The sequence below is a fragment of the Hippichthys cyanospilos genome, chromosome 9 (assembly GCF_059441005.1).
Source record: "Hippichthys cyanospilos isolate Australia breed blue-spotted pipefish chromosome 9, RoL_Hcya_1.0, whole genome shotgun sequence".
Taxonomy (NCBI): domain Eukaryota; kingdom Metazoa; phylum Chordata; class Actinopteri; order Syngnathiformes; family Syngnathidae; genus Hippichthys; species Hippichthys cyanospilos.
Genome location: NC_142377.1, coordinates 8,938,439 through 8,960,510, shown reverse-complemented (window position 1 = coordinate 8,960,510; position 22,072 = coordinate 8,938,439). Strand labels below are relative to the sequence as shown.

Here is a 22,072-nt window from a genome sequence, read left to right as displayed (position 1 = left end):
TGCTGCTGGGCCGTTGTCATGAGCCGCCCGAGGGAGGGGCGGGGCCGTACACTATTTCAACAGCCACTGGGGTCAGTGTGCTTGCTCACTTATGCAGAAATGGACCTTCACCAATTCGGACACACTTGTTAAAAGGGACAAACTTTTTCCGCCTCTGCGTCCGACGTTTGTCAGACGTTCAGCCAAGACTGAGGGAATCAAAGTTAGTTTCTCGTCTCCTTTAAAGGGGCGGGATGTAAGATTTAGACCGTTGTTCATTACGGACAGCGGGAGGCGCTGCAGGTGCTGCATTTACCATTGTCCAAGGCAAACATGGTCGCATTTGAAAAAGTGCCACCCCCCACGTAATATAATTCAGTTATAATCAGACCTACCATTATATTTAAAACATAACTGTTGGTCATTAAGAACACATTGATTTGCAGGTTTTTGAAATTTACACTCATTTAGTTTATTCCTTTTTAATTAAAAAACGTCTAAATCTTCCACACCGTCCCTTTAAGAAGCTAACGATTGTATTTCATGCGCACAGTTTGGACGCAAAATCACAGATGCATTCACACCAGGCGCTGCCCATTTCGTCACTTTGCCACTCCGTTGCTTCATTTAGTCACGCTTCCGTCATCTATTTACCGCCACGGGAGTTGGCCATGTTATAAGATTTTGCTGGTTTGTGATTCGTCGTTTGTCAGCAAAACGGATGACCATCAGTGGAGCGTCGGGCAAGTGTTCGTGAAGGTAGCGCTTCTCTTGATCTTCGGTTCGTTAAAGGTCATCAGAGTTCACCAACAGGTCACCAAAATCTCGCCACAGGTTACCAGACGTAGCTCTTGTTTCAAGAAAATGGTGAACGCCAAACAAGATGTACGTTAGTACAAAAAAACAAAAAAAAACATCTAATGAGATTTTGACAACTTCTGGCAACAGTTTCACGACCTCTGGCGAATTTGAACGACGACCGCAACGGACACACACCAGCGTTTGCCCTTCAGGGACTTTACAACTGTTAGGGAACGATTGGAAAACGTTTCGAGAACGTTTGCGACATTGAAGGAATCCTGACGAAACCTTGATGTGAACTTTGCTACCTCCACGAACACCAACAAACTTTCTATAGTTTTTAAAAATAGGCTTTCAGTCTTTGTTTTTTTTTCTTAAAAAAGAAAGCAGTGGAGTACGTTTCTGTAATCAAGCCTGAGCGTTTTTACAAATGGTATTCAGTGTTAGTTAGCCACGGCGGGCGAACGGTCAGTTAAAGCAAAGGCTTGAATGTGTGGAATGATGGGCAAGGGTTGACATATTTTAATCCACTCTTGTGGGGCTCAGCCATATGCTTGAAGCTGTGCACCGCTTTCAAGCGAAACCTTAGCACCTGTCTCCATCAGCTGTCCGGCCTGGATTTCAATTATGCATGTGTAAAAGGCATGTGTGATGTGGAAAAATTGATCAGAAAATTGTGGTGCAATCATCTAACTTGCTTAGTCAGATTCTTACTATATATATATATATATATATATATATATATATATATATATATATATATATATACTGTATAAGCCATATTATGGTCGTACAATGTTGCTTCATATTCCAATGAATTTACTGTTGATTTAAAAATAATGTGCTTATCTTAATCACAGCATTAACAAGCATTAAATTAGATTTCTTGATATCTGCCAAAACCCAACTCATAGATTTTTTGTAGGCTGATGCCGATTTTTTTAATTAAATAATTTATAATGAATAAAATAGCATTGATTTCCTCTCAATGTATTTTAATAGGTGTCAACTATATGCAGATTGTCACTAGCCTGCCTGGTATCAATTCCCCATGATTAGCAGGGGTCAACAGTACATACATTGTTCAAAAAAGATAAAACAAAAAACTTTGCATTTAAGTTGACACCATGTATTGCATGACACAATTAAAGTTACAAGGACATTAATTTTTGTGTGTGTTTGTGTTATAGTTGATAACTGTCTTATTTAACACAGGTATGCTTAATTAAAGTTGCACAAATTTTAAGTTAGGTTTTAGGTGTGACATTCATGCCATTTCTTTGCACAGCTCCTTGCATTGTTCACATTAATCATTGCTTGGGAAAAAAAAAAAAATATATATATACAGATAAATGGTAATGATATGGATTTGTGTGTAATAATGACACCAGTTTTACTTGTGTACAACTGCTGTAAATAGCAAAAAAAAAATCCAAATACTTGGCAAATATCAGCCATTTTGCCAATTATTTTCGGACACTGTTTGAAGGGCCATGATTGGCCTATTGAATCGGCCGGACCGAGCCTTTTACCTAACCCCAGGTGTCCTCATACCCCCCTTTGAGAAGCACTGTGTTAGAGCGATGCTGTGGAAAAGTAAAAACTATTCAACCTAATTTATTCAGTGATCATTCCATAGTGTAGTGAACCTGACAAGTACTAATTCCTAGTTACCATAGACATCAGCAAGGGACCATAAAAGGAAATGGCAGTAGCTTTTAAAGTGTCTCATCCTTGACTTTTTTTTTTTCCTGTTGTTGGCAGTCGCGGGCTTACGAGAAACATAACGAGGCAGGGCCATTGCATCGCCATCGCCGTTCGCAAAGTTGGATTTCTTTGATCACGTCTTGCGGATGCATCACGCTGGTTAAGCCTGCTACTCGCCGTGTGATAAACTCAAATTTGAGCCGGCAACTCTGTGGCTGGATGAGGGATGAGTGTAGCAATGCTAATTTTGTTGACAGACTGTTACTGCTTTATTTTATTTGATTTTTTGTTACTTAGGACTGGGCAATATAAAAACATTATGTACTGTATATATTTTTTTCAGTTATTCTGAATAACTTTGAAGAAATAAACATATTTATGTAACGTTTTGATTTGTTTAAATAAAATCTAGTGGAATATTAAATAACCTTGTGCATAGCCCATTTTTAAGAAAATATATTTTTACAAGTTAGTATTTGGTCTTTAAACCTTTAATGGGCACAGCGGCCGCTTTCTGCCAATAGTCTAAACAGGCAAAAACAGCCTTTATGAGGCATACGTTTTTCTATTGTTAAATCCTTAACAGACAAGATTTTTCAGGATTTTTGAGAAATTTAGGGTTAGTTTAGGATTAAAGCAATTGCTGTCACAGATGCCTTTGGCCGTTTTGCCTGTCTTGAAAATAATGCCGTAACAATCTCAGCTAACATGAGCTGCTCTTAACTCGTACTGGCTGCTAACAGCCAACTGACGTCCGCTCTCTTGCTTGTCTTGTTACGGTAAATATTGTAAGTAAGAATACTGTTGATCTAAAAGCACATCTGTGTGTCAAAAACTCGGCAGACGGATCAGTCTTCCTCGAATGGTGTCAAAAAAAAAAAAATACCGTTTATTGGACACACACATACTTTTAGCCTTCATTTTGGGGAAAAGAGTGCATCTTATATTGGGAATTACGGTAGTAATAGACAGCATAGCAACCTTTTATTGCTAAAAAAGGGGACTACCCCTTTAAATGTCACATATAAGTAATTAATACCGATTGTAAACATGTCTTTAAAAGTTCAAATCCAACATGAATTGGATTTATCAATCTTTTGTTACTCTTTTTTGAGCATCAAACCGGAGCGTGTTGGTGCGCTTGTCTTCGACTGCCACAATCGCAATTTGAGGTGTATTCCACCTAAAAAGTTCACACTGGAGTTGCGCGTTTCCCGTTACTGCCCCGTATCACTACATAAAACATCAATGCGAACCCCCGTTATGAAAGCTAGCTCCTAATTGACTGCTTGTTGCTTGTTTATTTGATATATATTTACTAGCTGCGCAGTAATTGGAAGGTAGTAATTACCCAAGATGCAATGCTGTGCAGCGCTAAGGTGGAGCAGGGATAAAAGTTTGCAGGTTTCTTATTATAATCTAGCATGCTGCTTGATAGCAGAAGGGGAGGTTGCTAATTGGCCCATCGTCTCTCTTGCGATGACATTGTTTACTATTATGGTGTCCAACGTGAGGATCAAACACAGGCTGCTGTTATTGTTGCTCTTTTTTTTTTTTCCAGAGCGTGACTGGGTACAGAGCGGAATCATTAAATGACAAAAGAAGGTGGATGCTACGCTTTCATTAGGAATGACCTAAGCTAAAATTCTTTTTTTTGAGCCAATTGAATAACGAATAAATACTGGCTTTGCCCTAGCGGGTTTACTACTGTGAAGTCATCCTTGTTGTGATTGTGTGAGCTATTCACGGAAGATGACGGTATCTTCCCTGACCCTTAATGATTCAGTTGACCCGAGAGTGGGAAGCTAGCGGTGCCATCTGATTTATTTTGTCCCTGGCTTCCACGTTCAAACAAACTGTCCGTCCGTTTCTCGGAGACACGATCTGCCGCTTTTCCAATTCCCGCTCACCGAAAGAGGTGTGGACCTTGTTTATCCTCCGACTGTTGTTATTTGCTAGCTTGCGTTCCCAATAGAGCGTCAGACATTGTTTGCCGCCAACGCCTGAGCTCCTTGGAGAGAATTTGTTTTCGCTCTCAAGGTTGTAAATAGGGCGGGGCGCCATTCCCAATCCGCTTTGGTCGGAGTTAACTTTAAATGTTTTGCTTTATTCAGCATGAAAACATGTGGAATAACTCTGTTTCATAAACGTACATCGTAGGAATGAGACGAGACACTAATTCCGCCAGACGAAATGTCTCGCGAGAATTAGGCCACCGCATCGAGACAAGATGAGATTTTGTCAATATCTGTAATTGAAAATAATACCTATCATAAATATTCCAGTTTTCAAAGTTTGCTTTTTACTAAGCATGCTGCTAGAAAATTTACAAGCTAATGTGCAAATGTAAACAGTAAAAACATCCAATTCTTAGTACTTCAACTATTTTTCTATTTATTTGTATGAAAACTACTTTGAGACCCTCCTTTAACCTAATATTTGAAAAAAAAAATAAAAATAAAATAAGTTCCTGGAATCGAATGTCGTATAAATGCGTCTTTGCGGTTGAACGAATGAACAAAACGAACAGAACACAACTTCTGCTTGTGGGACATTATTAGCGATATTATTGCTGTCCCTAGCAATAAGAAATAACTGCAGGATAGGGACATTCTTGTATTTTTTTGTTTATTTTGATGTTGCCGTTGGCGTTTGCGAGCGCCACATCGCAACATCGTTTGGCTTCTTCCCCGTCACCTTGTAATTGTTCCCAAGTCGTAAGCAACTATCACTATTGCGGCAAAATGGAAATGCTCCGAGTCATCTCTTTGGAGAATGGCTTTCTGTCACACTCTCACATTCTTTTAAAAGGGAAAAGGAAGATGAATTTTGCCCATAAAGGCTGTATCACAAGGGCTTTTTATCCTAAATGGCTCGGGGAATTGTTATCTGTGGGAAGTGTGTCCTGCCTCTATCGTGTTCAATCAAGTGTCCACTTAGCTGTGACTAGGAGTAATTGTTCCCAAGTGGGCCACACACTGACCTGTTAATGTCTGCTTTGACCCTCTAACCTTGTCAGCACGTCTTGGGGAGGAGCTTAAATCATGGGGATTTCTGTCCCGTCTTTACCCCGCCGGGTCAAGTGGGCACCGGCCCAGAAAGACCACTCTCTTGTAATTGTTCCCGGCGCCGCGGGTCAGCTCGGGGTGGTCCCCAAGATCAACTCTTATGAGATGCGCTGCAGAGAGTGGCCATACTTAACGGCTCAGGGACATTGATCGGGTGACATCCTTCAATGCGGTTGCAGCAACCGATGCTTTTGGACTGGAACTTTCCGGTTCCTGCTGGGGCTGAGCTATACGGGACCAAAACTTAAACTACACCAAAAAAATCCGTTCCAGAGCGGGCGAATGGCGGGCGATAGAAAGCTATGCTAGTTAGCTAATGCGTGTGAAACCCCAGGTAAAAACATCACAATTTGATATACATATTAAAAATTTGTAACAAAATACTATAGTATGTACGACTTGTGTATAATATACATTTATATAATTAAATAACATCATAAATACAAAATATATGAAGGACTTATTTACCTTTGAGTGACATGACTTGAGCTTGTTAGGGCCATATTCCTTAGTAGCCTAGCCTAGCCTAGCCTAACCTCTTCGTATTTCTTGATTATCTCCAGCTTGGTTTCCATACTAATCTTCTTATTACTTCTCCCTTTAACAGCACTTGCAATCTTGGGACCCATGACGAACCAATTAAAGTTTGAATTAAGCACTAAATAAAAAATAAATACGATATCGTAAGCACTCACACAAGATCAAGTTTTTAGCATATCGGTATCTTAGTGACACCCTGACCCCGACCAATAGCTGACAAGCATCTTAGGGACGCGGTAACCCTGAACCAAAAGAAAATTGTCAACCAAAACAAAATTGCATCCGATTATTCGATTAACTGATGGCATAATCAATAGACTAATCGATTATAAAAAAGGTTAGTCAGACGGTCTATGGAAAACACGTCTTGATTTTAATGGGCCGGTTTCAAAGCGAAATCCAATGTCTGAGGTCTTCATCGTACACCAGAGAAAAACGTAAGCATCCCCACTTGCACTTGTATCCGTGTTTCCACAGCCTGTCCAAATTCTCGGGCTTGCCATCAGCCCCAGATAACACCCTTCTGATTACTCGGCTGCGTGCTTGTCATTATTTCCAAAAATATGTTGATCCCCACAAGCGGGCGTACCCCGTGTTTTTATAACAACACAACTGTATTTACATGTCAGTCAAATGAATGTTCTGTGTTTGCAAGCTCCCTTCTGTGGAACTGCCAATGTGGAGTCAAAAATGAGCTAAATCGTGAAATTGATGTTTTTGCAAGACTTATTCGCCATACTTACTTGTTCCATTACCCAAACACATGAAATAAAAAGACTCAAATGAATGAATGAATGAATAAATATCAAACGTTGAAAGCCCAGACTCATGAAAGATGCATACAAATACATTTAGAGTTGAATGATTTAATTGGTGCATTTAAAAAGGTAATGCTTTTTACATAGTATAGAAAGCAAAAATTGATTAATATCGTAATTTTCCAGAATGATTGGTAAACATTTTATTTTTCAGCCATATTTTCCAGCCTAAAACTACATTTTTAGAACCATTAGTTTAGTCACTTAACTTAGCCAACATTGAGAGTCCTGTCAACTGGTGAAATAATAATCAAATAATCACCAGATTTTCCAATTTTATGGTACAATAAATTAATATAAGACCTTATCTATTCATATTTTTTTTCTCATGTCAACTGTCTATTTATTCATTTATTTATTACTGAACATAAAATATTTTAATGTCGAAATTTTCAATTTCCTTCAATGGTTGTGATAAATAATATACAGCAAATCTGAAAATGCACAGGACCGTCAAGTAACATTTGACTCATCATTTGATCGCAAAACAGTGTGTGGTCTTCATCATACGCACATACAAAAATGGTTTCTGAGTCATTTTGCGGTATTCCATTAACTGAAGGTGAGGGATGAATCACTTTCTGCGATTTAAAAACACAACCCTTGTGGCTAAAATTGATGTGATATATTGGTTCCAATATGACACTAAAATTATGCATGTAGGTCAGGAATCCATGCATCATCATGTGCCAAATTGTAGTGACACAAAGCTCATGTTTACATTTGACCTTTTTTATTGTGATTTCTCGGCTATGTAAACTACTGGAGGGGTTTCCCCCACCTTTTTTTTTACTTCCTGTTTGTAATTGTGTGCTTCCTTCCCTCCTTTCTCCTTTCTCTCTGTATTTTGTACTCTTAGATGTGCCAACGTTCGTGCACTGAGACTGCAAACTCGATTCTGATTGGAGGAATGGAGTGTCCGGAAATTCAGCACGAGTAATTTGGGTATGTAATAACTATTATATATATATATATATATATATATGTATATATATATATATATATATATATATATATATATATATATATATATATATATATATATATATATATATATATAATTTTTAATTTTTTTTTAAAGAAGTATCTATTTTTCTTCCCCATTATTTTCTATAAACCCCTAACTTTATATCCAAGGCTCAAATGTTTATTTTATTTTACATTGAAGCAGGTCAATAAATCAAAGTATTTCAATTGATTCCTTGTTTAAAAAATATGAAACTGAGCTAAATGACCAAATAGAGATTTTGTAAAAGCAAGCTTTTGTCATGTATAGGCTAGACCTGAGTGTAATCCGCAGGTTATAACATGATATTTATGCAGAAAGATGGTCCATGAAGTTTTTATTTTTATTTTAATATTTTTTTACTGCACCAACACAACAATAACATGCCTGGTGAAAAACCTACCAGGACTTAACGGATGCTATGATCTTCCTCTTTCCCTCTATGCACTAAATCCATTCACGATTCACAATGATGTCCAGTGGCTGCAAATATTTTGTTATGTACCTAGGAATCACAGCTTGTATTCTTTGTTTTCCTAATAGCTGCTTTCATTGAATCCAGTGATTTCCCCCTGGTGGGTAGTAAATACTTTGCAGACATACTGCACTGGACTATAAGCTGCAGCGTTCAAAGCGTGAGAAAAAAGTAGCACCTATAGTCTGAAATCTATTGTATCAGCTTCAAAAACATCGTGAGAAATAAATACTACGATTCCCCATATATAAGATGCACCAGTGTATAGGATGCACCCTTAATTTTGGCTGCCAACAGCCAACTGAAATTCGGCTCTAGCTCGTCGTAGAATATATCTGTTAAAAAAAAAAAAAAAATGCACAAAACTCAGCTCATGTGGATGACGGATCAATCTTCTCCAAAAGGTTTACAATAAAAAAAAAAAATCAATATTTTTAGTTATTGTTTATAGAACGCACCCATACTTTTGCCTTCATTTTTAGGGAAGAAAAGCGGGTCTTATATTTGGGGAATTACGGTCATTTGCAGTGGCTTCATGGACTGGTGTCGGTGCGCTAGTCCTTAAATTGCCCTGGGTGCGAAACGCGTGGACTTCCCTTGAATCAGCGGCTACAACATTTCTCTTGAATAAACCCTTCAATAGATTAAGTGTTCCGCTCGGACATGTTTTGGCAAGGGATGGTTTTGGAGAGCCTTGTGAGAAATCAGCATGGCGCAGACGCATGCATGGATGAGAAGAGGGTCATATCTTTCTTCTCCGCCATGACACTTAACGCCTCATTTGCGGGCTTTGTGGTCAATGGCTCGGGTCTGTGATCGGTTACCATAAAAGGTAGCTTTTCTCCCTCTCTTTGCTGATGGGGCACTTACTTGTGGGTGCTAGCACTCCCGCCCGTATGGACTATGTGCAGTATATAGGAGGACTCGTGTCTAATGGACAGTTATAGATCATCAACGTTAAAAAAAGAGAAAAAAAACCAAACGTTTTGCTTGGTAGAGCGAATTGAAACAGACATGTACACTGTGAAAGCACTTCCCTTGAACTCGTAGAGGAGTGTTTCTTGTCAACACTGGGTGGACAGAGATGCAGGATATCCAGGTCAAGGTTTGGCCATGTCTCGTTTCTTCCCGCTTTGTTCACGCCCTGGGTGTGTCACTCGCTCAATTTCGAGTCCCTGGCAGTCCAGCGCATGTTGACTGACTTGTTGTAGTTACATATGATAGAAATTTTTAGGGGTGTCCCCTATCCCGTATTGATATCAGCGCAAAAAAACGTTATCAGATGATATCGGTCTACATCCAAAAGCAGTCCATTCCGGACTCCTGCTTTTATCCCCAAAAAATGATCATATTGTCTCCATAATTTGTTTTGCTTCCTATTGTTCTTTGTTTGAAATAATGAAAAAAAAGCATGTTCAATCCCTGCCTATATTGGATTAAATCGATATCGGTATCGGGCAGGACTCTTGGCTACAATATCGGTATTGTATCAGAAGTGAAAAAGTTTTGCGTCACCCCAAAGAATATTTGATTATATTTTTCCATACTCTTTTGGAATAGACCATTTATCAGCGCTGATCTTTGGCATTTTTTCACTAATATCGGTATCAGTGTCATTTTAAAAAATCTGATGGCCAAGAAATCACTTTAAAATTTTGTTAACTTCAGAGTATTGGTTTTCATTTCAGCTAATTTTATCAGAGATTCTTCTGACCCTCTGAACACCCTTTGAAATTGGTTTGAAAAACATAACTAAGTTGAACCGTTCTGTTATGTTGACGTTTTGGAGAATTTGATATACTGACAAAGTCTATCCTATTCTGCAAAAATTGTGTGTGTGTTTTTTTTTTATTTTAGCTAATTTTCAAAAGACAAATTATTTGAATTATTCCTCTTCGACACTGAGCTGCAATTATCATATCTGTCAAAACAAAACAAAACAAAACAAAACAAAACGTCTCTCCAACACTGTTGTTGAATTCTCCGCCAGGTGCCAGCCCCCCTAAATATTTGTAGCGTTTTCTCTAATTACTCTCATTCGTATTAGTTTATTAATATTCCTGATAATTTCCTACTAGGGTCTTGTTTTCCTCAGCCAAGATAGAATTTGAAGCACCCATTTGACTTGCTCCACCACACGTCACATAAAAAAGCGCAAAGTCTCAAATGTGCTCTGCGACATCCTGCTGCACGAACGTACTGTAATTCTATTCCTCTCGGCTGTCTTTGTTTTCCACTGATGCAGACGCTTTGCCTTCATCGCGTCATATAGGGGAAAATACTTTGCTCGGGGAAGGATAGAGAGAGCGGCTTACTCCATTAGTGTCATTTGAATGGCTTATTAGATCAGCCTGACTGATAGATGCAGCAAATTGTTTTAATTGTATAATTTGTACGGTTAACCGCTTGTGCGTAAACGAGCTGCGGCGCGGGCCGGGCGTTTGGCCTGAGTGTTCTCCGCTCGCCTCCGCGCAGGAAAAGAACAACAATCGGGGGTCTTTTGGATCAAGCGTAAACACGGTCGCGGAGACTCACACCCCCCTTGGGCAGGTTGAGATGAGCTCAGCGAGATGCTGCTGCCCTTTAAGTAATGCGGCTGACCAGCGAGACTCCTCGGGCAAAGAGGACAGCGCCTTTAACTGTCTGATCCAAGATGGCACAACTTCGCACACACTTAACAGCCTCGGCCGGCACGGCTCAGTAAGCGCCAGGCCCGCGAGAGATGCGGACTCAATAGAGTCGCTCCATGGCAAACTGCTGATAAATACAAAACAAACAAATGACAGCAAATTATTTCTCCATGAAAGTGTCGATGCAACTAATGAGTATTGTTTCCGTAACATTGGTGAGGTTCCCTCCCTTATAATGCCTTTCGTTTTTCGAATATATTTTGGTATGGACCAATTGTCGTACGGTCAAACTGTCATGGTGGAACATGCAGGGAGAGGGTGCGCATATTTTATGGAAAAGTAACCTGAAAACAAAGAAGCTCGAATGGAGAGTAGGAATTGATAGAAACATTGACAATGGCCCTGGAAGAACTGAAAGGAAACAGGAAACTAAATACACTCAAAAGTAACGAGACAACAAGGAGCACCTGGACAAGGAACGGTTGGAAGAGGGAGCTGATTGGCCAACACACTGACAAGAAACTATATATATATATATATATATATATATATATATATATATATATATATGTATCCCTCATTGCACAACTGTGGACTCTCAGGAGGATGTCTCACAGAACTTCTCAAACTTTTTACTAAATTCTCAGGGGAATATACCTGAAATAATACCTAGAATTTTTATAAAAAAAGCTCATTTCAACCCTCATTTCACAGCAGCCAAAAAGTTCAAAATGTAATCAGAGTCTATGAAAATAAGGGATTAGTAGACGATACGCACCATTGAAAGTTGAATGGGACAAAACGCACATTTCTCAAAACTCTGACTGTATTTCTCAAAACTGATTGTTTTGTTGACATTCCCTTTAGTGCAGCTCCATCTAGTGCATAACGCAACCCCAGCCACTATTGTAGCTTCTAATCTATCCGCTCTATAATGCGGTGTGCCTTATATAAGAAAATAGGCCATTCATTTATGTTGCGCCTTATAATCCAGTGCGCCCTATAGAGCGTAAAACGCGGTAGCAAGAGCTCAATTTTCAATTTTGGATGAATAAGCCTGATTTTGTGAAAACCCATCACCCTTCATAAATGAGAAAAATAATCAACCTTCCTTCAAGGATCCATGGAACTTATCCTTCATAATAAACCACTGAATACTGTATATTGTTAGAAGCATCCATCCTAATTGCTTGGAGATGTGGTTTGGATACAGATCACTTGTTATGGGATTGATTTGAGCTTGGTGGTCAAAGCGAGGCCCGTATTGTTGTGATCACAATATTACATCGGGCATCAAAGAATGAGTTACCATGTGCTTTTTGGCTAAAACGTGTTAAAGCAAATGAAACCAGCTTCTTTCTGCATTTTCCTGTTTGGACTTGAAGGTGATTCAGAGCCAAGGTGCTGACAGTTAACGGAAGCTACGCAGAGGAGAGAGTATTTATTTACAGTGAGGCGCAGTGATGCTTGTTCAGGATGCGGTTTTACGCAGGATGCACCCCCCCACCCCCTCCCAAAAAAGCAAACAAAACAAACATCCAAGCCCAAACCGCATCTTATCTTTCAAATCTCCACCCTTACACTACAAGCGGCAGGTTTGATTATGAATGGGAATTGTGTTGGTCGGGAGAGGAGGGGTTTGCCACTCCGTATTGTGTAACTGTCAAGGTCTGGACCCAGCCAAATTTTCTTCCTGCTCGGCCCGGCGACCGATGTCACTGCTGGTTACAAAGGGTTAAAAAGTGAATTATCTGAGTGTGATTGTGTATTGAGAAACTGTAAAATCTGTATCTGTATGAAAGATGGGGTGTGTCGCGTGCACTTTATAAAGTCGGGATAAAAAGTACCAGTTACAACATGGGTGTCAAACATACGGCCCGCGAGCCGGTTCCGGCCCGCGTAATGATTTTGGAAAGGAAAAAAATGAGCTGAATTTTTTATTAAATGAAAAACTTTAAGTTTTATGATCATTAGTAATGTGTTATGATTAGGCATGGGTTGATAAACGTAATGGCAATACATCACGATTTTGAAAGCCACGGTTATTTAAAACCGTTCAAATCTGACAAAGCCTGTAAGGTTTAAAAAAAAAAAACAATCCCCTCGCACGTCTTTTTCCTTCGGGTAAATTGCAGGCCGCAGCGGGAGGCCCATCTCGATTTAACTTATACTCTTCGGCTGCCTCACATCCACTTCCTGGTTTGTCGTCTTAAGTATAACTGTAAGTTAGCTATTGCAGATAACCACGGCAATTAATGTGACTTATGCTATGTTTATGGACCATTTTATTTTTTTTTCAATTTTTATGATTGCTTGATATTTAATTTGGATAGAATATTTGAATACCCCAAATATTTGCTGGCTGCAGCCCTACTTTTTACGTGAGATAATTTACCGATTTACCACTGAATATAGCCTTAGCTTCCAGGTGCGGCACTTTTTTTTGAGTAGAATATAAAATTGTTTTGTATTGTATCATTTTTTTAATTTTTTGTGATTGTGGATTTTGATTTATGAACATAATATTTTCAGTTTTAAAGTTGCTATTTTTCTTGATTTTTTTTTTTCTTCCTTTAAGTGCAAATTGTTTTTACATAAGCAAAATAATTTAGTTTTTATTTTTATCCTTATACCTGATATACAATTCGAACATTTTATAGGATATTTGAATACCAAAAAATGATGAAAATTTCCATGTTGAATAATATTTATGTGAAATAACTACAAGAGGACATCCTGTACTCAAACACAAAGGTAATCTTGTATGTCATTTTACATATAGAGATATTGACAAGCTCTGTTTCCTGTTTTTTTTTATTATTATTTTTTTATGAAGTTCAGCATGATCCAAACAAAACATACACGGCACTTGAAAAGTTTACACAGTATCTTCGTTCATTAATCAAACCGGTATTGTTTTATGACCTGCTGAATACTTTTGTATTTTACACTTGTTTTGTCTCCTGGTCTGCAGTGAAATTCCGCCAGCGCTATTATGTTGTTGTAGAAGAGTCTTATCTGTGTTTGAGGTCTCCGCTTTAATGGGCTTTATTGATCTAAACAACATCAAGGGTTGTGGTCATGTTCTTCAGGCCCAGATAACTTCTGTGTAATTCCACTTCAACAACGTATTAGCCTTTTATCGCTCTAAATAACGCTGCCTTTTAGACTGTAATGCACCAGTAAGTCACAGTAGCTCTTCAGGTCGGCAGGATCTTAATAAAGCATATCCTGTGAACATCTTCCTGTGGAGAGAGTAAAAAACTAAAAGGTTAAAAGGCATGCTGGGGAGCTTCCACACCATCACTGTGAATCATCTCCTTTGAAAATCTTAATACATGCAACAAATGTAGAGGGAAAAACAACTGTAAAGGATGCAAAATCTTGGTGGCTTGCAGAGGGGGCGGGCACTAAAAATGGCACACTGTACCATTCTGCAGAAATTAGGTTAAATTAGGATAAATACACCGAAGAAAAACACCACCCAAACAACTTAAAACTAATACTGAAACTGATGAAATCCTATTAATTTAAATAGAATCGAATGCCCTTGCTGTCACTGCATAGCTGGTACGCGACAAAAATGGCAGCGCTTCTCCGATTGGTGCATATTGATGAACGTATTGTGACTAAATAAAAATACTAAAGAATAAAAAGCATAGTTTCACACAGTGAATTTGTTATTATCAGTGTGTTCTTGTTGCTCGATAATGTCGCAAAATAAAAGTCAAACCAAATGAAACCAAATCATGAAATATGCGAATCTATTATATCACTGTGTTGACAAAGAAATCAGTTTTTTTTTCCACGAAAAGACAGAAGTGAAATTACTGAGTTTGGTAATCATTTATTCTTGTGCATGGTGGGAGTAATCAGTTCCTTAAAGGCTTGTTCAAGTCAAGAGCCTTTTGCTTCCTTTTTACTTTAATAATCGAGTATAATACATTATTAAGATGTATAGTGTGCAACACCGTGCCATTTTAAATCATCCCTTAAAATGTATAATAAATTCCTGGCCTCGTACCCTGAATCAAATCCGCCCATGCTATTCTTTTATCATTTAATCCTCAAAATCTCGATTCAAATAAAGTTTTTGCCAAAATACATGTTGTGGTCCAACAAACTTTAAACAACTGAACTTTATGTACTTCATATGTACTAGTCTAAAGTGCTTTACTTAACCGTTCTATTCAATTTTGGAAAACATAGTGCATGTATGAATGTAGCAATGGCCACCGCACTAACACAGCCATGTCAATCTTTAGAAAGATTTTTTTTTTCATTTAAAATAACTTACCCTTGAATTACAGCATCCTTCACCGTACAATGGCTAGTAGCAGCTAGTAGTAGCTAGTAGTGTTTTTTTTTTTTTTTTTTGCTTTTAAGTCCATTCATTTATTGTTCATTGGACAAGCTAGCTTAGCATTAAGCTAACAAAAGTATGTCTTCTCATTTTTTCACTGGTCCAGTGTCAAACTCTTGAGAAATTCCCCTTTTTTCTAGCATGGCGTGTGCGCCGGAATAGCTATGTAGCGCTAAGCTAACCAAAAAGGTTTTGTCCGCTGCTTCGCCAAACAAAAACTCCCTTTGTGCTAGCAACAGTGAAGTAACGCCAAAAACGTAGATACACTGTTTAGATGACCTTTTTCAACTGGTTGCTGAACAGTTTAATACAATGCTCATTAGGCGGCTAAAATATGCACAAACAATCCCTTTTTGACAACAATACAGTATGCTATAACATTTAAGTCAGTTGGGAACGTTCTTATTTGACGTTCGCTTCCTAGGGCCAATTCATTACTAAATTTAGTGAGCGTCGATTTGTTGCTCTAATACATATACAGTATATATATATATATATATATATATATATATATATATATATATATATATATATATATATATATATATATATATATATATATATATACTGTATATATATATATTTTTTATTTTTTTTTTTTCACGTCAAGGACAAAGAGTGTTGGAGAAGGCCGATCTTGCGTGGAGTCCCCGAGCTCTGGTTGAGCAGGAGATCCCTTTTCAGTGCCAGCTGTTCTCTCAGATAGACCAGGCTGTGCTGAAATTCTCTTAATATAATTCAGCGGGCTCAAGAGAATAGTCCAAAACAAGCGTGCCAGTGAGGAAAATGTTGAATTTTTTATCAGTGGGCCCGGACTTGCTGAGCCGGTGGGCAGCGCGCTCATTCATGAGCAGATGTTCAGCGCACTTGGACTGTGCGGCTCGCGTGAACTTGCTGGCCTCCCCGCCATTGGCTGCAAGGACGTTGGCAGTGACCTGGCATCTGAGAATTGTTCCCAGTAAAAAGGCGCAGGTTTAGAACGGTAGCCCCCACCTTATTTTCGCCGCATCTTAGCCCAGGAGCCATGTCCTGGACAGCCTATCTGTCTTCCGTTTGACAGTGATTAACCGCTCGCTTCTGTTTACTAGGGCGTAGCGGAATATTCTGCGGATCTTCTGGTCGTTTCCAGACGCGAGCGTGAAGCCTCATCGTCAGGCGTTTTTGAAGTTCAGGGTGTAATATATTTTACGGTCTACTTTGTTTGTCAATAGGGAAGAGTTGCATGTTAAAGCAAGACAGAAAGTTTTGTTTTTGTTTATGCCTTTCATTACACTTTATTATTGTGGTTTTAGTTTTCAGTGCTCGCGGAGATGTTTGTCATACTGAAAGTTGCTCTGACATTTGACGACATAGTTTTAAAGGTCAAATTTTGGATACATTTGTTGAACACCCCTGAAATCAGGTTTTTCATTTAAAAAAAAATCTTGCATTGTAGATTAATCCTTGAGTCATCAATGTTATAAAGACATTTTGATGGCATTTTTTGTTTTTGGTTTACTCACAATTACCGCTTAGTGTTTCATAATTTTCACATTTCAAAGTAGGATTCATTGGATTTTTAAAGTGGTTCAGAAGGTGTTATAACTCTTTCCCTTCTAATACAGTCATAATATTTTGGCTAATACCAAGAGTGATGTCTTAAACCGATTTTAATTTGATATCAATGGGAATGATACATGGTTTTATTAATTATTTTCAGTACAAATGTTGCAAGAGACTTGATAATGTAACAGTACTCAAACAAAGAGAAATAGCAACAGTAGGAAAATATAATCATTTTTTTCAAAATATTTAGGTCACATCTGGGTGAAATTTCAGCTGCCTCCTTAATGCTTTTCCTTTGATTTGAAATGCCCTTGACGTAAAGATCAATTCATTTGACGAAATATTTATTTGATTTGATTCAGTGAACATTTAAACACACATTTCATCTAAACAAACAAAAAAGAAGGCTCAATACGCATTAGTCACAATAAGTATAATTATATATTCAACTGAGAAAGAAGAAGTTCATAACTAATCTATTCCGATCCACTTGTTCTCTATATATATATATAAAAAAAAAATCATGTTATCCAGTAAATGTACAAGTGAATTATACTTATACAGGGGTGTCAAACTCATTATTAATTTTTATTGTTTGCGTTGGAGGGCCTCTGTAAAGACAAATACATTTTACGTATGATTGTCACACATTTTCCTAGTTTTGAAATCAGAGGCTAGGAAAAACTGTTCGAAGGAGGGTAGCTAATGAATTTTTTCCTAAATTTTTAATATATATAATAAATGTTTTTTTTCTCCCATTTTTTGAAGTCGAAGAACATTTGTAAATTTGGTATCTTAGCCAGAAAGTTGAAGTCTTTTTGAGGGTCACATGAAATGATTCACCGGGCCAGAACTGGCCCCCGGGCCTTGAGTTTGACACCTGTGATATTGCCCGAATAAAGATATAAAATATAGTATAATGCTCATGAGCAGGCCAAAACGTCCACAAAAACTTCCTCCGTGGTGACAAAATGCTAGTTTTGTTTTCAGCATTAGTTCTTGTTGGTTTGAGTCATTCTGTTTCGGTGGTTAATTTCCTCTTCTTGTTTACTGCGGTTGGCATCTTAACTTATTGGCACAGATGTAACCACTGTTAACTGTTGGCAGTTTTCACTTGCGACGCGTGTAGGAAATGGAAGTCGTGAAATTTCGTCCTTCATACCACTTGAGAGAATTAGCGGCGGTGCGCGGGAAAAGACGGCAGCGGTATAAATAAAGCACCTGTGAGAGGCGAACCTCTTGGCTCGGGTCGGTTTTTAGCCCAAAGCAGCTGGTGGCGCGGTCAGCCTCGGCGGACGCTGGCCTTCTGAAACCCGCGCGGACAGGCTGCTCAGCCTGGGTTTGATGTGGCCGTATAGATCTATAACGGCTTCCTTTTAACTAAGTGCGAGGCCGTTTCGTGCGCGGCGCCATTAACAAATTGGTTTGTATGTGACATTGAATATGCTAGGCACCCTGCCAGTCATTTTCTGTGTGAAAGTCATCACGCAGTGAAGTTGTCCATAAGGGACTGGAAGATTGGAAATGACAAGCTCTTGTTTCGTCTGCTTGTCTCATTTTCACTTTCTAATTGCTCGTTTTTCAGGTTGGCTTTATGAGAGCAAAACTAATTAGTGTTACTAAATCCAGCGGAAAAAAAAAATAGCACTCTCGCTTGATTGTTCTGGTTTCCTCTCCCGTGTCAGGCACTCAACAATAAAAATGTGACTGTGATAGTTTTCCAATTGCTCGTACTTCAGCGTTCCCAGAGCGGAGTGGAACTTCTGGTCTCTTGACGTTTTTGTTGGCATCAGGGAACGCCGCTTGTGACTTTGTGACTTATGGAAGGTTATTATTATTGTTATTTTTTTTTGCTGGTGGGACAAAACAATGTGGCGTGTTTTAGATGGGGGCAATCTCTGCTTTGATTAGACAAGAGCGGCCAAACAAGTTTACAGTAGCTGTGACATGACCGTTACCTTTATTCAAAGCGCTCCAGCTGCAGCGAGCCCTCAGGAAGCACATCACAGGCCCGCATGGGCGGCCGGCCACCGCAAAGGCCAATCCGAGCCGTGTTTGACTTGGCACGCGCTCGCCTCTCGGGGAAGTTTTGCTGTCTGTGCAGAAAGTCCAGTGGCGGCGGCTCTTGCGGGGTGGCGCTGCTTCTGGGGGCAGGATGGGCCTTTTCCACCTCTCCCCGACTTCAGGAAGCACATCTTGCCGTTTTTCCATCCGTCTTTGAAAGTGAGGGACGGCAACGGGGCATGAGTCACTGGGGCCGGCTTCCTGGTAAATTGGTGCGTCTCAGGCGTAACGTCGCTGGATATTTGTGTGTTCACACGGCCAAGTCTGGCTTTTTGCACTCAGGTTTTTTAGTTGCGAAGCTTCATGACGCACATATGATACTTCTTTCTACTCCTCTACATGGTGTTCGTGGTTTGAAAGGAAACACTAGTGCACAGTGGGAATGTATTACTGTATTCTTTGCACCGTACGGCGCACCGTATTTTTAGGTGCAGTTTCGATTATGATGTCCATTTCCGTACTTAAAACGTACTAGTTGTGGGCCGTTATTAGATTCTGACGGGATAACCATGAGCAAGAATATCACTATTACTCTTTTTAAACAGAATACTGGTTCTGTTTATGCTATTTATACTTAAACAGAATATTGGTATCGTAGGAAATGTGTGTCATATTAAGTACAGATGAATTAAGAAAGAAAGACAGGAAAAGAAAGAACAAGGAAGAAGGAAAAGATGGGAAAAGAAAGAAAGAAAGAAAGGCAAAGAAAAGAATGAGACGGAAAGAAAGAAAGAAGGAAATAAAGAAAAAAGAAAAAGAAAGAAAGAAAGAAAGAAAGAAAGAAAGAAAGAAAGAAAGACAGGAAACGAATAAGACAGGAAAAGAAAGAAAGTCAGGAAAGGAATAAGACAGGAAAAGAAAGAAAGAAAGAAAAAAAGAAAAAGGAAAAAGAAAGACAAAGAAAGAAAGAACAACGTCAAGAAAAGAAAGACAGGAAAAGAAAGATTCTTCTTGTTTTTTAATTGTTCTCACAGTTCCCCACCACCGCTAAGCTCTTTTTAACAGACTGCCTCCATGCAAGCCAAAAAAGTAAATAAAAAAAAAATCGATCTAAATATTGAGTCAACTCTGCAATCACTAGTGGTATCGTATCATCGACTTGCGCTCTCTCTAATCTCCACTGTGAGATGAACTAAACTTTGAAAAAATCCTTTACAATATTATTTAATGTTTAATACATAAATTTTCTTTTTAAAAAATAAACCTTAAAATGATAAAGAACACAAGTTTCTTTGACTAGCATGAGCATCAGCATTCATATGATGTTTCTTATATACAAAAAAAGAGCACTGCCTTTTTTAAATGGTGTTTTGAGAGCCATCTTGTCAGATCCAGCCAATCATGTTTAGTCTTTCTTATTCCCCACTTTTTTTTTTTCCGCCCCAACAACACAACAACTCTATTGGGAACTTGTCCTCTGAAACCCGTAATTAAGAAGCGCTTGATCCAAGGTTAGGGAGGAGCGGTGTTTAAATGCAATTAGAGCAAAGCGCAAATTAATTTGGGCTCGTTTACAGTTTTTGGAATGTGTCATTATTTGTTTAATCAAGGGAGGTCAAGTTGCCGGTTGCGTACGCACGTACGAGATTGGGGGCGGGGTTGTGTTGGTGCTAATGGGGAAATCTATTTATTCATTCTGTTTAATGAATTGTAATTTGAAAGTGACCTGTTTTGAATCCCCATGTTATTACTCAAACATTTCTCTCGGAGGTGCACAACTAATGTACACGCACGCAAACACACATCTCCACGGTGTCTCCTGATAATAGTGATGTTCTTTAGCGCTTACCACATAAATTTAAATCAAAATCAGTAGTTCGTGACCTTTTTTTCAATGATGTACTCCCGGTGAAAACTTTTTTTTCAACCACGTACAAACACTGTGCCTTTATGTCTCATTTTTAAAGCGGGATCACATTTGGAGTGGTATTTCTTGGCTTATTTGAATCATTTGGTGAAAAATTGACACGAATTACCAGATTTTACACATTTTTCCGTCATTTGTCATTCGGCGACCAAACAAGCATCCATCAGTCGGATTCAAAGGGCTGCACCCCTCTCCGAATACAGTGCTCTCTTGGGTAAACAAAAAATTACGACAATAATTTTTTGCAATTTCGCACTACTTTATGTTCTAATTAATTTGCTTTTCATTTGAAAATAAAAAGTGCTGTTGCTGTCCCGTCAAATTACAATTGAAGGGTATGAACATAAGGCCAATAATTGACAATGAGCAACATTGAAAGATACATGTGCTAAAAAGAACATATCAGTGTCTCAATTTTTTTTTTTTTTTTGGAGATATATGTCTGACAACAGACCAAAAATACATGAAATTGATTATTTTTGGGGAGGAGTCCTGTCTGACATAGAAGAAAGAAAACCATCAAGAAAAAAGTGAGCTAAAGCAAGAAAAATTGCAAGAAAAATAGTGACGTAATTTATGAAAATCAATGTCGCAATAACCGAACCCCAATGTACACTGCGCTCAATATTCAATTTGAATTTTCTGTAGAATATCCAAAAGTACTCGATAGCTTCAGCCATAAAAACTAACTTTCAAGTCAGCGCGATTCTTGGGCTAATGTCAATAAGCAACGTTTTTTTTTTCCTCACATATTGCAACAAATCAAATGATTTTAAAGTATGTAAACTATTCGTTGCTCTTGTATAGAAATCGCTAGCAGGGGTATCAAATCGTGAATATTTATGTTAATGTTATACTCCAGTGAGCTCTGAGCCAAGGGGACTGGAGTGCGATGTGAAGCCATATTTTTAATAAAGCCCAGCTGCTGTATGATCAAATAGTGTCCCTAATTAAGACCTAAGTGTACAGCCATGTAACATTCTCTGTGGAATGCTAACAACCTGTGATATTTCCAGAGGAATTGGCTTACTCGCATCTCAGGAAAAAGCCGAGCGAATTGAGTGTTTGGATCGGGGGGGGGGGGTGTTCATGTGGCAAGACAACATGTTGTTCACATCCATGTCAGATTGAGGCTAATGAAGGCCAGAATGATCCTTGGATGCACGGCTTAAGCAAATGATCCCTATTTGGAATATATTAGAGCCCCAC

The 22,072-nt window shown here is 38.7% G+C and overlaps 1 protein-coding gene across 6 annotated transcripts in view; it reads left to right on the top strand.

Moving 5' to 3' along the window:
* Window positions 1-22,072, top strand: part of foxp1b (forkhead box P1b) — a 163,252-nt gene that overhangs the window by 2,611 nt on the left and 138,569 nt on the right. For all 6 annotated transcript variants that reach the window (XR_015866611.1, XM_088423665.1, XM_088423659.1 and 3 more), the window contains exon 2: window positions 7,773-7,858. The gene's annotated coding sequence lies outside the window, so the exon portion shown is untranslated. The remainder of the gene's footprint in view (window positions 1-7,772; window positions 7,859-22,072) is intronic.